We start from the raw sequence: 18,447 nt of genomic DNA, 5'->3' as shown, positions 1-18,447 counted from the left end.
TTTCGCTCATAAAAAAACTTACGCTCAATAAATTTTTAGGATTATGTGTTTTTTTTTTGTTTTTGTTATTGTGCGGATTCTGTTTTTATTTTTAAGCCCGTTTTGCTGCAAACATTCAAATGCCATGCACAAAATCTAACATAAAGCGGAAAAAAATGTTATAAAAATATATATTTAAAAATTATACAAAACAACAAAAATGAGCTGAAAAACATATAATAAAATTATAAGAAAATTTAAATTACACCCACGCACGAAACCACCTTAATGGAAATATGTATTTCAAAGAAATGGGGAATGGGGAAATGAATAAATGGCTGAATGTTGGTAAGAAGATCCATTGAAAATAAAGTTTTTAATTATAATGGAATCATATGAAAAAATTTGTGTTGCAGTGATATTTTAAAGCATTTGTTTTTGTAGTTTTTTTTTTTGTTTAACAAAAAACAATTCTTCAAGACAACCCACAAAATTATAATACACTTTACCAAGAAAGAAAATTGCATGAAAACTATCAGGCGAGCCAGGCTTGTTAACGGATTTAATAAGCTTTAATTTTTTTTGTCTGACTTAAAAAGGCAAATTTGAGCACACGCTTAAATTATGACTTTATAATCAGGGGTGTACAATATGAGGGACAAACAGTTTGTAATGAAATATGTTTTTTAAGCAAAAAATGTGATTGTTAGTGAAAATTTTAATTATAGCAAAACTTGAAAAGTAAGGAGTTAAAATGCTTAAATTTATTTTATGTTAACATTGGAGGTAAGTACGCTTGCTTACAAATATTGAGTTATATAAGTACTTACTGCGATCGTCTGCAAATAGGATAATACAAGGATACTTTCAAAAAAAGTTCGGCAACAATATGTTAAGACTAAGAAGTAACTAATTGCATAACATATTATATGTATGTCATTACTAGAATCCTTTAAAGTAATGCATACGGTAGTCCTTGAAAAGTAAGTTGTTTAGTAAGTGCAAATCGTTACCACCAGAAGGATAAAATTGACTTACAATATAGCATTTGAGGTCATTGTTTAACATTGGAGGCAAGTGCCCACCACTCTCGCTTACAAATAAGGAGTGAGATAAGTACCTACTATGTACTTTCTATAGTACATAAGAAAAGTAGTCATTGGAATGTAAGTGGTTGAGTAAGTATAATTCATTACCATGTTTTTGCTGGGTATATATTCAAGCTTTTGTAAATAAAAAGTTTCTTTTTAAAAATAGGATTAAGAGTGAAAACTCAAATTTTATTAAAAATCAAAATTTTGTTTAATAAATACAAAAAATTTTGTGAAAAATCAACATTTTTGTATAGAAAACCAATTTTTAGTAAAAATCGCTATTGAAAGATGTTTTATTAGGTAAATGAATACAACTTCATAATCAAATTATTGCTGGGAATCTGAAATGAAATAAAAGGAACAAATGAATTTCAGTGCTTTGATTTTTAAATTACGGGAATTGGCTGAGTTCACTTTTAATGATGTCTTGAAAAAGATACTTAATTCTTACATTATTTTATCTTAAATATTTTCATTATTTCAATTAATTTTAATATTAAATATAAACAAATATAAACAAATATAAACATTTAGATTGTGCATTTTTAAAAAAACTAATGCACATAATTATCTTATTTTACGTAAATAAATACAATTGCAAAAATGCATAAATAAGTTGCATAAAAAAATTGTAATGCTCAAGAGATTATTTTCAAATTTCTACGAAATAATTTAGCTCGTTAATCTTCTAAAAGTGCACGTTGCCACCAAAATACGAAAAAGAATCAAAACAAAAAATTGTTAAAAAAGAAATAAAATTTGCGTGTCAATCGTATTCAGATATCATTCATTCACACATTCATACACTCACCGACTGACTCGTTCGCTCACTAAGTCAGTCAGTCATTCATGCCACATTTAGTGGAAATGGAAAATAAAAATAAAGCTAAAAAAAGATTATGCGATATAAACAGAGTGGCAAATGCATGTAATCGTATCCAAAATAATCTCAACTCTCAACAAGTAAACAAAATAAATGAATTTAGAAATTGTTTAGTTTTATTTTGGCTTCTTTTAAGTTAAATTACTAAATATGTATGTAAGTAAGTAAATAAAGAAGAAAAATATTAATAATAGATATGTGCATATGCATTTTGTGCAATGATTGCAACAAAACTTAATTGCCATTGTTTTTTTTTTTTGCCTGAACGTCGCCACATGCAGTTTTTATTTGAAATTGTAACGACTTCTCCTTCTACTACTTCATCATTATCAACAACAACCTTTAAATAATTTCATATATGTATTATCTTAAGCTTTTGATTAGCAGTAAATTGTCAAGTTATAGGCGAATTTTAAATACTCTATATAAACAAATAACTATTTGGTAAGTACATACCATACAGATTACATAGAAGTAGTTATGTATTAACTGAAGAAATGACAAACCGTTTTTCTATATCCCCTCTTAACTTGATGGCAAAAGGAATCATTTTTTGTCTAAATTTTTTAAGTACCAGCAAAAATATTTCTTAACATTTAAAGGGTTTAAATGCTAAAATTTACTTATTCAATAGCACTTTAAGTAGTTATTTTAACACAGCGGTATTTAGGGAAATACTTATCACGCTCGCTTACAAATAGGGAGTTGGATAAGTACTTACCATAATCGTTTGCTAAAATCGAGAATGTGTCATACAAATATACAATTTTTTAACATTTGTGTGAAAAATAAAATTCGTAAACAAAATATCAAGGCTTAAAGTAATTACTTAATTATAAATGCAGTCAGTCATTTATGCTACTTTTAGTGTTAATTTGTAAGTCATTATATGGCTACATCTACGTAATGCAGCCCATCTGTAATCCACATTAAAAAGTAAGTTGTGAGGTAAGTACAAGTCATTACCATGTTTTTGTTTTAATACCCTTTATGCACCCACTATTTATAACTAAGAAGACTTTTTTGGCTAAATACATGATTTAAAATCATGATGATTATAATTAAATATTTTGTTGTATGTAGCTAAAGATATAAATAAATATGTATGTATGCATATAGAAGTAGAAGTTAGGCAGCAGCAGTTAAGTAAAAAGTATCCATTAAAATTAACATTTTGTTTGCAATTTAGTGAAAAAATTTCTTAAATGCTACTCTTTTGCTTTTTTAACCATGAGTCTATACAGCTAATTAATGTAATTAATATCATTAGTACTTATAAGTGGAGAAAAAAACACACACAAAAATTTATGGATTTTTTGTTGTTGGATTTTTGGTAAGACGATCCATTTACTGGCTAATGATATTTTTTAATGCAGCTACTGGTTGTAGTATTTGTTCGTTTGTTTGTTTGTGCAGCTTTTATTATTCATTTAATAATTTGTACGCAAAATGCAACCAACCAAATTGAGTTTAATATTTTATTTATTTTTATTTTTTTGTTAACAATTTTTTGGAGTTTGTAAATCATCTAAATGAAATTTATATGTACATACATAAATATACATATGTATGTCTGTACACACATACATACGTATGTATAAGCTAATAGAAAATTTTGTATATAAATAATAATTATTTTTGTTTTCTAATTTATTATAAGTATAAACTTATTCAATGGTTTTAATAAGTATAATAATTTATTTATATCAGTTAATTTAATTACATTAATTTATACATAATAAACCTGCTCTCTTATTTAAGAAAAGTTTTTGTTTTACAAATGTACGTTTATATTTTTCATTGCAAATTATCTTTAATATTTGAAAAGTTATCAATAGATTATTTATGGTTTATTAAAAACTTTATTTCTTAAAACCTTTTTTAATATGTCATTTTTAACATTATTAATTCTTCTTTTGTAATATTTTTGCTTTGAACTTTTCATATTTCTTTTATTTACAATTTTAAGAGCTAGCCTAATGTTTAATATAAAATTTCTTTCAATGTTATTTGCTACAATTTATATAGACTTACATGTACATATTTAAATAAATTAATGTAAATAGAAATTTGTATTTCTTATGGTAAAAAAATAAATTTCTATTATTTATTAGGGATAAAACAATTTTAAAAAATTTTCCATTTGAAAAAAGTCTAAGAATTTGAAAAGTATAAAAATTATTTTTAAAATTTGTAGTTTTGGCTTTAGCCGTTCTTATTAACTTTAAGAGCAAACATATATATTATGCATGCAAGAATTTTACAAATGTCAATTCACAATCGGTGTTGTACGATTGTATCGTAGTATGTCGTAATTTTTTTATTATTGATTCGTTATAGTTTCAAAAATTTTTATTTGAAAATTGTTTATGACCTATAACGCTACAACTAAACGATATCGATTGTGAAATGGATAATTATAATTTTTGTGAATAATTGAAATAAAAAAATCGACCAATAAAACTGCTTAAAAAATTTATATTTTAGATCTTAGCCTCTAACCTGTTTAGAATATTACTTTAATATTCATAAATTAAGTTTGCCATTTAGATTTTCTTTTTAAAGGCCAAACCTTATTAACTAATTATACTTTTCTAAAGGATTAAATCCAAATATGACGATATTTCGAAAAAGATATGTCAGATGTTAAGCCTTTATTTTAAAGTGAATTATAAGTAAAATTGTCTTCGATAGCTCGAATCCTAGATTTTTTTTGGCGTGTGTCATTCGCATCTTATCTAGGTTAGAATAATGTTAACTTAAAAATTGGTGAGTTAGTTACTTTATAGTTGGGTATGAAATTGATAAAAGTCTTTAGAAAAGTCAATCATATACAAATCACCCTGATGCCCATAACTATTTAAAAATTCCCAAATTATTTTCCCGATCATCAACATATAAATGACCTTGGTATTTCATTTGTTTTCAGTTTTCTTATTATTTTTTAAAGGATTATTATTATTATTTTAGAAATATTCTATCCAGAAATGCTTTACATGAGTTGCTGTCGTATAGACCAATACCACCGAAATAAAGTATCCATCTATAAACACACACTTCTTTCTTACTCCCAGACAACACGAGGATCTGTTAAGATCCATCGACCCATTTAGTACTAGATTTAATCTAGTAGATTATGACGTTCTCTGGTCAGACTAATAGTAAATAGTTTCCAATGAATGACCGAAGAGTCTAAGAACAGCTCCGATCCCAACAAGACTGACCTATCTCATTTTTGAGTTAGTTAATTTTTGTATTAAATGAGCCATATATTTTTTAAATTAATCGTTAAACTCTAAAAATTTCTACCACTATTTATTGAAAAGTGTTAAAATAAAATATTTTTATTACTACTGTTTTTTTGCACATAAAAACTTTGGTTTAGCAAAAGAAAAGTTATACATATAGTTTAGGTTTGTTGCTTAAGTCTTTTGTTATTACGCATTCACTAATTATGAATTTATTTTCTTTTTTTATTTATATACTACATACACTTGCCAGATATAAATCTTTAGGCTTTATACCTTTAAACATGAATTCGTTAATTAATTAAGGTATTACATTTCAAAATGTACTTATTAATTAGTATTATTTTTCTAGCTAATTATACGTACTATTATATTAATGTTTTAAATCTTAAATATATGTATTTACCCTACAATGCATATCTTAAAGTCAGTGTAGTTTTTGAGCTGCATTTAATATCTTTAAATCCTAATTTAAAAACTAAAATTATTAATGAATTATGAGGGTCTTTGTGGCCTCCGGTAGGTTAGTGGTTAGTGTTCTAGTCTGGTAGACCGGAGGTGGTGGGTTCGATTCCCACCCGTAGCACTGGTTAAGGAGCGCACAACAGGCCCGATAGAGGCCTAGGTGTATTTCTTCGGATTTGATGTGTATACATCCTCCTTTCAAACTAACTAACTAACTATGAGGGTCTTTATTATTTCTAGACTTTATTATCTTAAATGCAACAGTTTATTGAATAAAATACTATTTGCTATAGAGCATTTAAACTGTAAGCATTGCTTTCTTTATTATTTAAAATAAATTATTATAATTCTAGTTAGTATTGTAAAAAAAATGTTTAAATATAATAATAAATTTATCCTTTTTCAGTTCAGTAACTTTAAGATTTCCAACTGTGCCAGAGATTTATTTACATTGGTTTTTCATTATTTGTTGCATTTATTTACTGTGAATTAACTCATATTACAATTTATTTAATTGTATTAAAAATTTCATTACATTAAACTAAACAGCAATATTTTAAAGGCTCAAATTCTGTTATTCCAAAAAACACATGTTTTTTTATATCTGTATATCTTTATTGCTTTATATCTTTAAGTCTGTCTCTGGTATGGGGTTCTACACATTGTAGGCTTTTTTTCATGGCTGTGACTTTAACAAATTTGTTAATTACTTTAAGCCTTTTTTTGTGAATTTGTGTTTTGTTAAAAAAAAAATCTCTTTAATTTTGTTTGTTTTTATTTTATTAAGAGTTTTGTATTTTATTATTCATCGGTATGTCTATAAATTGTTTTATATTTTGTTATTTATATAATTTTGTACATGAAATTCTAATACAACACGCAAACTTTGTTTGTAACATACTTTACACTAAATTTTCTTTGCAACTAGATTTTCCTTATGATGTTTTTCATTTGCAGTTTATTAAAATTTTTCCGTTGGAAAAATATTTTATATTTTCTCTTTAATGAAAAAATAGAATATAAAAAAAGAAACATTAATATTGAAGTCCATAAATTTAGTATTATGCTGTCTATATATAATTTATTATTGTTGTTTGTATTTTGACTTCAATTCATAATAAATTGGTAATTTTCTAAGGCGTTCATTGGGAAAAGAGGTGTTAAACAGTTGTGGAGAAGAGTGTAAATTAAATTGTTCAAATATACTTATAATTAATGATACAAAATAGTGTTAACATATCCAGTCTTTGCAAAAGTCTAACTTTAAATTGTAATTGAAGAATTAGTCATTTCTTTAACTGTAATTGTGTAAAAAAGTAACTTTGAAAGTAATCATTATATATCTAAATTATGTTAATATAATTAAGATGTTTTACAGTTTTAAGTTTTTTTGCTAAAATTTTCAATCATATTTTTACAATTATTATATTTGCCATATTTAATTTTTCATATAAATAAATTCAAGTTCAACCTTTAAACATTCGTCTTATAATATATCCACATGAAGCAAAATAACATACAATAATTACTTTTGACTTTAAAGACTATTATTAAAAATTTTATTTTCATTATTTCTTTTATTTGTTCCATACATACATATGTTAATAAATTCTAAACTATAAATTCTCATTATTATCGGTTTAGTGTAAAACATTTTATTATGTTTATATTAAATTTAAAATAATCATTATTCTTGTTAAACCTGCACACTTTACACACTTTATGATTATTATTCTTATTTTATAAGAAGAAAATTTTCGCACATTTGAACAGTAAGAAAAAAAATCAAATTACCTTATTTTCAAAAAAAAAAAAAAAAAATCCGACTTCATTTATCTGTCAGTAGTAAGTCTATAATTTGCATAATTTTTATGGCTTCATTTAAAAAGAAATGCAAGACAAGAAAACATCAGGGGAAATTTTCACAAACTATCACATAATTGTAGTTAATTTAAAAGGTTTAAATAATCGGCATGATTATTTTCATGAAGGTGGCAATTTGACATGAGAATATGGAATACAAATGTTTAGATTGCATTTCAGAAAACATATGATTTTTTTAAGAAATTTTTCTTAAAATGTTTTGGAACACGAACCTTCACCATTAGATTCAATTATTTTGAAGAAACATCTTAGAACAAATAGAGTATCTATGGTATATTTATAAGTAGGCTAAGAAAAATTATATTAAAAGCCATAACCAACTTTTCTTCCAGAATAAACCAAGTATTATATGGATTAAACAGGCCACAGTATTAATTTCTAAAGGGTTTAGCATTGCTAAATTAAACCACGAAATTCCAACATCATATCATGAGTTTCTTTTTTCCTTACATTCTTACTTTTCTTTCTGTCTTTCTTTCAAACTGAATAACTAACTAACCAACCAACTTACTAACTAACTAACTAACTAACTAACTAACTAACTAACTAACTAACTAACTAACTAACTAACTAACTAACTAACTAACTAACTAACTAACTAACTAACTAACTAACTAATTAAATAACTAACAAACTAACTAACTAAATACCTGACTGACTGACTGACTGACTAACTAACTAGTTGCATCCAAATACGTTCATTGTAACCAAAAATGTTCATAAGGAGGCATCCTAACGATATTCTTGTTTCCTAATAATTTTCAGTCTAAAATTTTGGCAGCTTTCTACGAATCCGCTATACTCTATAAACTCCTTGTTCTGATATGCTGTACATGTTTGTCAGGTTCTAGTTATATAGTCCAATTTGTAAATTTTATTGGGGTTGAATATACGAAATTTTGTGTCAGATAGTTATGGTCAGAAAATCATCTTAACCGCAAAAAAAAACAAGTAGGAAAGTATAGTCGGGTATGGCCGACCATATAATACCCTACACCATGAGTATATTTTTAAAATTTTTACTTTTAATAAAGAAACTTTTATGTTGAATATTTTTCCAAAATATTTAAGCAATTTATTGATAAAAAAAACTAAAATTTCTAAATGAGGCTTTATATAGGTCAAATTGGGCCAATCCTCGGTAAATTTGGGAAAAGGATATATTTTTAAATAACAGTTAGTTTTGTTGAGTTTCATTGCGATACAAATGGTTACAAGTCAATTTTAGACGTTTAAGACATTTTTTGAAGGGGGGTTTTTATGGGGGCTAGGGTCAAATAAGGGCCGATCCTTACGAAAATCTGCAGTGTCATTTATATTTGACGTAATTATGGCATAAAAAGTTCAAATCGGGAGGTACGGTTGTATGGGGGCTAGGTGAAGTAATGGACCGATTTTAATCATTTTCAAATTATCTTGAAAATTGCGGCCTGTACCTTGCGCACAAGGTTTACATGGACAGACGGACTTAATCGACTCAGAAAATGATTCTGAACCGATCGGTATACTTTAAGGTGGGTATTGAACCAATATATTTGTATGTTACAAACATCAGCACAAACGTATAATACCCTCCCCACTATAGTGGTGTAGGGTATAAAAACAAAAAGAAATATTTCTTGTTATAATGTTCTTTCCAAAGATAAAGTTTAAGAACAGCTAAAAATACTTAGTATTTTCTTAATAGTTACACAAAATATTTATGTATTTTTGAAAATTTTAAAAAAATTCGTAAAATAATTCTTGTATGTATAAAAGTAATCCAAAACTGTTATGTTATCCACAGGTATAGGCGAATTAAATCTATTTAAAAAGTTCGTAGTTGCAATGTATCCAGTTATTGTTGTTTATAATCCTTATGAAAAGCGCTAAAATCCCATAGCTTCGTTTTAACCGTGCGAACCGAAAGATGCGATACGTAACGCGTTCTAAACCGTAATGATTTCTACCTTTGCGTGGTAAGCTCTATTTATATATAACATAAACACTCATTCAAACGTATGCAAATTAAGGGGAAATTTTTTATTCCAATAAAAAACTTCCAGATTTTTAAAATTTGAATATGCGCATGAAATTTTATGTTTTAAAAAATACATATAAACGTATACTTATGCTAATATAAAAAATGAAACAACATTAAAACCTACAAGGGGGTGATTTAAAATATTGCGAATTAATATATTTTTATCGTATGAGCGTTTTTTTTTTAAGCCTTTATGAAAGGGGTAGGTTTTTTAACAACTCAGCTAAAACTTGAGTAAAATTCAAGGAAAGGGGTATGTTTTTTACTCAATTGAAAATCCAAGAAATTAGCATTTAACCCTTTTACTTTCCATTTTTAGAACTGGAAGTATAATATCTATTTAAAAAGAACAAGCATAGCGTTGCCACTTTATTGTGGAATATGTAACATTGTTGTTTATATTTCCCGCAGAGCTGGAAATGTTACATCACTATTAAACAAATTGCTGTTTAAATAGTCTTATAACAAATGCTATTTATTTACTTCATTTAAATGATTGATTTATTATAAAATAATGTTTTTTTTATACATTTACAGCTCATTTAAACATTTTAAATAAACAATAAATTTTATTATGTAAATTTATCTATAGATTTATTTATTTATTTTTTTTTGTACATTTACGACAATAATTTATTTGTGTCATCAAATGACGAACAACAAAAAACTTTTCCATTTAAAATACAATTCAATATAAACATGTTTATTTAAAAATAAAAACAAAAAAAAATATGGAATAATTTAAAGTTGCAAAAATTATAAATAAATAACCTCGTACTTTTTATAGCGAAATATAGAAAAAACACCTAATTTGTTTGATTAAACAGTTTTGTGGAGGTATTTGTTTTTGATTTTTTTTTTTTTGCTTATTAAATGACACCTGTCTGTTTATTGTGACATTTTCGCCAAAATGTCAATTTGACATAAAATCTGTAAAGAGTGTTTAATTTCAACACTATCTCGCACACTCACTACTACAGCTTCTCAAGTGATGAATAATACCATTTGTCTTTTTTAAATGTTACATTTATATTAAGTAGGTCCACAAAAAGCTTTCACAGTGTAATAATATTATTACAGCAAAATTCATGTAGAAAACAGTTTTTAATAGAAGATATGGCATGTATGGGTCATTGTAAGATTCTCATATAAAACGGATTTTTCGATGAAGTGATCACATATTTTCACTATTTTGGAATTACAACCGATTTAAACTTTTTTATATTAAAATCGATATTTAAAGGGAAATGTGAGTGATCACCATTTTCTCAATTGGAGCGTTATTAAAAGTTGTTAGGCCGCTCTTATATCAAAATCTAATTTGTAACTATATACCATTTTGAGTACCACCCTAATATTTTTAGTATTATATTTGTAAATTTAGTTAAAGAAAAAAATCTAAGGAAATTGCTTAATAAATTCCAAATTTTGGAGAGTCCCTTTCGATTATGAGGAGCCATCAAAACTATATTAATATGAACATGGTGGAAATGTTCAAGTTATGAAATTTGTAGATATACTTCTGTGGATCTACGGAATGATAAAGCAATACTCCGCCCTTATAAAGACAAATATAAAGATTTTAAAATATTAATACAGGGGACAAAAGGAAATATAAAATTAAGGAAAAATGAAAATAAGTAAAAAACCAAATATAAATAACCGACATTTTGGGTCGATTTCATTGGACCAAAATAAAAATATGTTTGCAAAATCTTATAACATTATCTTGAAAATTGCGACCTGTAGCGTGCGCACAAGCTTTACATGGGCAAACATAGAGATGGACGGACATATATACATGGGTATAGGACTAATATTTTTTGGTGTTACAAATAACAGCACAAACGCATAATACCCTCCCCACAGTGGTGTAGGGAATAAAAATGCACCACCCCAACGCTTGAGTGGTTATATTAAATAGTTTATAAATCTTGTTTACTAGTTGACTATTTGATCAATTATTTGAATGATAATGTGTAGAGTATACTTAACTATATGTATTGAAATTATGCACAACATTTTTAACACTATTATTTGATATCTACATATTTACCTTGTAATTCTTAAATAAAATTTAAATGTAATTTCAATTTCGAGTTTTTCTGCTGTGACGTTTTTATTATTAACTTGATTTTTCAAAAAATTTATAAGCAGCTCATGCGATGTGAAGTATGGATGGTTGCTGATTTTGCAAAGTTGATTTACTGGTGACACAATTGTCATTTGCATTTTGATTGACAGCTTTAAAAGGAAAATAACAACTACAGCAGCGTTAAAAAAAACCGACGTAACCATATTCAGATAAAATTTTCAATAACGCAGTTTTTTCAATTTTTTGTTTGTTTTTGCATTCAAAAGAATGTGCCAAAATAAAAATAATTTACTGCTTAAAAAAACAACAACAACATAAGCAAATTTAAATGTAATTGCGAAAACGAAAACAAATACCCCCGAGTACCAACTAGTAAAGTTGATTTAACGAATTTATGTTCAACTTTTACTGAAAAATTCAAATAAAATGAAATTAAATAAATGAAAACTAAAACTAAATAAACTTGAACAATTTTAATTGCCTTAATTTTTATGTATACATAAAATAAAACTATTGGAAATTTATATGAATTTTAAACAATTATGGTCATTACCATATAAAAATCAATAATATGATTTTTTCTCATTTGTATTTTTAATATTTATAAATCAGACACAAAAAAAATTCCCCTCCTTTTTAATTTGAAATGTCGGTCGGTCAGCAAACCAACAAACTCTCATTAGTTTTGTCACCTGCATTTGATTGCAACACAATTGTGTGGCAATTATTTATTATATTATTTCATTTTTGCATTTATTGCAAAAAAAAAAAAAAAAACAAATAAATAAATTTAAATGGTATTGAAATTATAGCTAGGAATGCAATTGATTTTGTTTAAACAATTATTGTGTGAACATGTACATTTATTTATTTAGTCATACATTTATTCACTCACTTACTTAATTTGAACCAACTGCAATTATTGTACAAATTTTTATGCAAATTGTTGCTGAAAAAAAAACAAAAAATTAATCATGGCCGCATTTTTTGTACTTTTACAATTTATAACAACATCTATAAAAAATTCCAATTAAAATAAATAAACATATTTGTTGTTTGCAGCTAGTAAGTAAAATTTCAAGTTCGCCGACAACGATGAATTTTTCCGTTTTTAAAACGGATACAAATAATGATTCATGAGTGTATGCTTTAAAATTTTCCGAAATACCAACACGTTTATGCAATTTTGATGGATGTAGTTAAACCAATATTATTTACAAATATCTTCTGAAAACGAAAAAAAAGTATCTTATGTTTATGTTTAAAATTTTTTTCTAAATTATGTTTGCCCTATCATTGAATAAAACATACAGCTTTTAAACGTCTTTTTTTATTTATGATCCTTAAATACATCAATTAAAAAAAACAGGATGTTGTTGTATTAGTAATTAATAAATAAAAAACTAAGAATAAACTTATCATTATTAAATATTTAACTTTTTTTATTACACATTAGGGTGGCTCCAATTAGCCTATAGTCTAGCATATAGTCTAGGATATAGTCTAGTCTATAGTCTAGTATATAGTCTAGTCTATAGTCTAGTCTATAGTCTAGTCTATAGTCTAGTCTATAGTCTAGTCTATAGTCTAGTCTATAGTCTAGTCTATAGTCTAGTCTATAGTCTAGTCTATAGTCTAGTCTATAGTCTAGTCTATAGTCTAGTCTATAGTCTAGTCTATAGTCTAGTTTATAGTCTAGTCTATAGTCTAGTCTATAGTCTAGTCTATGGTCTAGTCTATAGTTTATTCTAAAGGTAAGTCTACAGTCTATTATGAAGTCTAGTCTACAGACTATTCTATAGTCTAGTCTATAGTCTAGTGTATAGTCTATAGCTTAGCCTATAGTCTGGTCTATAGTCTAGGTTACAGACTAGTCTATAGTCTATACTCTAGTGTATAGTCTATAGCTTAGCCTATAGTCTGGTCTATAGTCTAGGTTATAGTTTAGTCAAGAGATTATTTAATTTTTCATGCCTGAACTAAATAAATATGAGGACTTTCAAATTATTTCTTTGATCCATTAGTTATTGAATCCATTTAAAAGGTATTCCCTTATGTTTTCTTATCCTTATTACAAATGTAATGCAAAATGAAATTAAAGAGAAAAGAATAAAAATAATTCTTAAGAAAACACATGAAGAAAAAACATTGAAATATTTTTCTTTTCTCAATGAATTCAACAGGATGACATTAAATGTTTAAATATATTTTTTATGTTTGTTTTATTGTATTTGTTAATTTTACTTAAGTTGCGATCAGTCTCAGAGTACAGTTCTGAAAAGGTGTCAAATGATTAAATTGGAATCAATTCTTGGCAAATACTAAAATGGTCGTTCTATGCGTATAGTATAGCAAATAATGACTATCACAAGTAGTGATCTCTCTCGATTTTATTATAAATGTATAAAAATTAAAGTAAAGTAAAAAAATCAAATTATTACACTCCTTTAAATCCTTTCACATCAGTTGCAGATCTATTCTGCATCTGTTATTTAAACCAAACAAAAAAAGCGAAACAGTATAAAATAATTTATGAGATGCTTGTTTAAAATCAGTTTAGTCACTATACAGTGAAGATGATCATGTTGGTAATGATGATGACGATGATGGAAAATGTTTATTTAAACAAACAGCGTTGCATCAATGAGATGAGAATATTACAGGTTTTTTGCTTCCACTACAAATGCTTTTTTTTGCATTTTCTAACTTACAAGTTAAAAAGTTTCTTAGAAATGACTGTAATATTAAACGTTAAATAATTCTAGAAACTAACTTCTGCTCTATGCCTCCCCGAATGCTTTAATATTATTTTATTAGAGTTTTGCTTAGAATGAGTTTCAATTCTTCTTTATTTTCTTCTGTTTTCTTTTTTTATTAATTTTTAATGTTGTGTTTTTGTAATTTGTAAATTATTTTAATGTTTTCATAATTTATCAAACATTTACAATCTACATTTTTAAATTTTAACATTTTATCTCATGTCATATTCTCATATGATATTTGCCATTTATGTATGTGGTTGGTTGGTTGTTTTAGTCTCTTTAGTATCTTTCTTCTTTGCAGAGTGAGTGTTTTAAAAGATTTATTAATTATTTGTTTTATGGTTTTATAATTGACAGATTGTTTTTACAAATGTTTATTAAACAAACCAGCTGAAGATTTATTGCTATGACAAAATAAAGGTGAAAAATAATTGAAAAAAAAAATCCAACAAGTTGTTGGTTTTACTTATGGGATTTAATATTTCTGCTGCGAGGAGAGCATTTTTGTACAACTAATTAATATTGGACAAATTTTTAATTACTAAACAACATTATTTTGTTTGTAAAATAAAACATTACATTAATTTGGTTTATAAAATAATGTTACATATTTGCAATTAATTTTCTGGCTTAAAAGTGAAATAAAAAGAAAAATTATTAACATTAGAGTTGACCAAATAAAAAGTGCCACCACGTTTTTTACTACACATGATTTGTCACGAAATCTTTTTAAATTACATAAAAATCGAGGTTCATGTCAAAGATATATTGGTATCATAACTAATCTGTAGCAAGTCGAACGACACCAAAATGCTTAAATTCATATTTATGATCTTAATCTTCGTCATGGACGAAGAATTGCGAATTTTCTCTTAGATTTTTCATTCAGAAATTAGATATCAAATTTCGCAATTTCGGGTAAGATGATCACTGGATCTAGAATTTGAATTGCGACTTACTCTTAAAAACACAAAATATAAAATAGTTTTTTAGTTTAAATAGTCCCAAGAACAATCTTAATGGAACAACAATTGGATCTCTTCTTTTCTGTTTTATTATAACTTTAAAAACTGGCTCTTAGACTTTGGTGTTTCCTGATCTCTCTTACGGATTCGTGTTTTTCTTTTAAGATCAACAATTTAAAATTTGTCATTTGTTACTAAAATTTTACAATTAAATTTTTATTACTAAGATTTTAATAATTCTAACAAAACACTAAATTCCCAGAAAAAAGTTTCATTATCAGGTAAGGTAGCTTTACTTACACAATATCATTTTAAGTAATTATTTTAACATGTCATTAGAGGCAAGTATTTACCACAATCGCTTACAAGTAATATAAGAATCAGTCAACAATAGTTACTGAAAGGTATGTTAATAAGTAAGTGGTTACAATTGTAACATATTAACAAGTTTTTGCTGGCTTGTTTATTACGAATATATTTTTTTATTTTTATAAAATTCCGATTTTCACTTTATTACAATATTTTACCAAAAATTAAATATTTCACAAAAAAATCCGAACATAACACATTATTTCCAAAAAATATCAGATTTTTCACTGTAAATTATATTTTTTATTATAAAGTTTTACTAAAAATCCCATAACTCACCGAAAATACGATTTTTTATTTAAAAATTCATTTTCAAACCCGATTTGTTATTGAAGCGCCATCTATATGTTAACACAAGAAATGAAATGTATTTTTTTAGTATTAAAATATTTATTACCCCTTTAATTGGAAATAGGACTTCTAAAAAACTCACCCTGTTAAAAACCGATTTAAAAAAATTATGCACTGGAACAAAAAAGGGTTGCTAGTAAGGTGGAAGGGTTGAATTTTGAATAAAAAAGTTTTAGTTAAGTATTAATAGTCCAAAGAGAAACATGTTTAAAAGATTCAAAGCAAAAATAAAATAATCCAAAAAAGGAAGGAAATGAGATGCATTTAAGGCAAAGGAAATATTGATTATACACAGCGGATCTACAAATTTTGTATATAAAGTATTGTATTGTATAATTATTCTGACGTTTCGAAATGTGAATAGTACAATTAATAAAATTAGTTAATTTTTGTTTACAGATTTACAACATGACATATTACTAATATGAGTGTATAAAATGAAGAAAATGTATTTTGACTGAGAAACCAAAAAGAATGGAATGTTTTACAAAAAAGGTAACAAAACAATATTAGTTGTCAAAAGTATAAAAATTCATAATATCATTTCCGTGCACGTTATAAAAAGAACCCAATGTCTAACAAAAATAATCAATTACAATAATAACAAATTTTCGAAAAAAAAGAACACAATTTTTAAATAAACAGTGTTATTTCAATATCCGTATGTCAAGAAATCAAATAATTAGTTTAAAAAATCAACATTTTGTTAACAAATACCTGCCTAGTAATATTAGACAACTTTTAAATCGCCTTATAAATGTTTTATACACATCTTTGGGGCATCAATTGGATGGTATTAATGATGTTGAAGAACCACAAATCGATGAATAAAGGAGAAGATGAAAAAAAACGCTGAAATCATTTGACATTGTTGCTGACGGGCAATTTAATGCGTTTAAAGTCAAGTTTATGCAGCATCATGCCATATAAAAATATTTATTTTACACTTTTGTATTTTAGTTTTTTTTTCTAACATTTAATGTTTGAATAACAACACGCACATGCGTAAATACGGCAGCAGTTTAAGCTGTCAGTGGCAGCAGCAGTTCGAAAACAAATCAGTCGTTAAACTTAACGCTAATTAGAATAAGTCTTTTTTTAAACAATTGTGTTGATTTGATTATTTATCAATGTTTTTCTTCGTGTTTTAAAAAAAAATTTTATATTCATCATAGAATTTCCGCAGTGTCATTCAGTCAGTAGTTTAAAGTGAAATTGGTTTTGGTTGGTAATTTGTCATTTATGGAAACTGTATGTCCCATTGAATAGTGTTATAAAAAAGTACTATTTCCCCCTTTTAAGATTTTTTCTGAACTCTCTTTTCTAGTAATGTTTGATTTAGTTTAGGTAGAAATTGATTAAACATAAATTTTTAAAATTATTGAATATTTTAAAATGTTTTCATTAAAACCTTTTGCGTTTTGAAATATTTTATTACAACCATAAATTTATTTAAAATAAATAGCATGTAATTTATAACAAATACTAGCTCGACTGACTTTACAACAAATCGAATATTTACACATATTTACACATTGGCCAAATGATTGATTGATTGCATCATGTATAAATTTAATCAAAAGAATTATAATGTTGTGTTGTACTTGTTTTTTGGTTTATTTTAACAAAAATTCAAAATTAAACAAAAATTCATTTTATTTTAGTTTAACAACATTCTCTACAACCACCACCCCAATTAAAAATTAAATAAAATCAAATTCATTCGAAATTTTAAAAAAAAACAAACAACATAAAATTGACATACCTTTTGATAAGATTAGCCTTTTCAATTAGACATACTATTAATACGAACAACAACAGCAGCAACAAAAATGAAGAAAATATGTTGTTTTTCTGAACAAAAATTAAACATTTTAATTAAAACTTACCAATTTGAGAAATAAACAGACGGATGGACGGACTGACGAACAGCTTAGAAATCAGTTGACGATGAAATCTGAAAATAAATAAAACAAGAAAAAATTAATTAAAATAAAATAAAACTAATTAGAAAAAATGTTTTTTAAACATACATATACTACATAAATTAAATTCAAGTTAAAATGCAAAAAGCCTTCGGAAAAGAAACACACTCACACACCAATCACCCAACTAATACACGGAGAAAATGAAATGTTTGAGAACGTAATAGTTAATGTATTAGAAAATTACAGTAATTTTCAATAACGTCTAAATACCTGTTTTGCTTAAATTTGTTAGCTAATGCAAGCGGTATGTAGTTGTCACTTTACTGTCCCCAAGTAATCTAGAGGTTATACATTTAAAACAAACAAACAAACAAATTTCTTGTCATTTACGTTTCTGACTG

The 18,447-nt window shown here is 26.0% G+C and overlaps 1 long non-coding RNA gene across 2 annotated transcripts; it reads right to left on the bottom strand.

The window, feature by feature from the left end:
• Nucleotides 1-1,233: 1,233 nt before the first annotated feature.
• LOC124418505 lies at nt 1,234-18,063 on the bottom strand. 2 transcript variants are annotated; one of them, XR_006940037.1, is made up of 3 exons: nt 18,008-18,063; nt 17,884-17,917; nt 1,234-1,414 (listed from the first exon to the last, which is right to left on the bottom strand). It is a non-coding gene; the product is annotated as an uncharacterized LOC124418505 (long non-coding RNA). The 2 variants fall into 2 exon arrangements; XR_006940038.1 differs by lacking the exon at nt 18,008-18,063 and adding an exon at nt 12,571-12,620 and having other exon boundaries at nt 17,884-17,922.
• Between the last annotated feature and the right edge of the window lie 384 nt (nt 18,064-18,447).

This window comes from Lucilia cuprina, chromosome 2 (assembly GCF_022045245.1).
Source record: "Lucilia cuprina isolate Lc7/37 chromosome 2, ASM2204524v1, whole genome shotgun sequence".
Taxonomy (NCBI): domain Eukaryota; kingdom Metazoa; phylum Arthropoda; class Insecta; order Diptera; family Calliphoridae; genus Lucilia; species Lucilia cuprina.
This window is presented reverse-complemented; position numbering and strand designations above follow the sequence as displayed.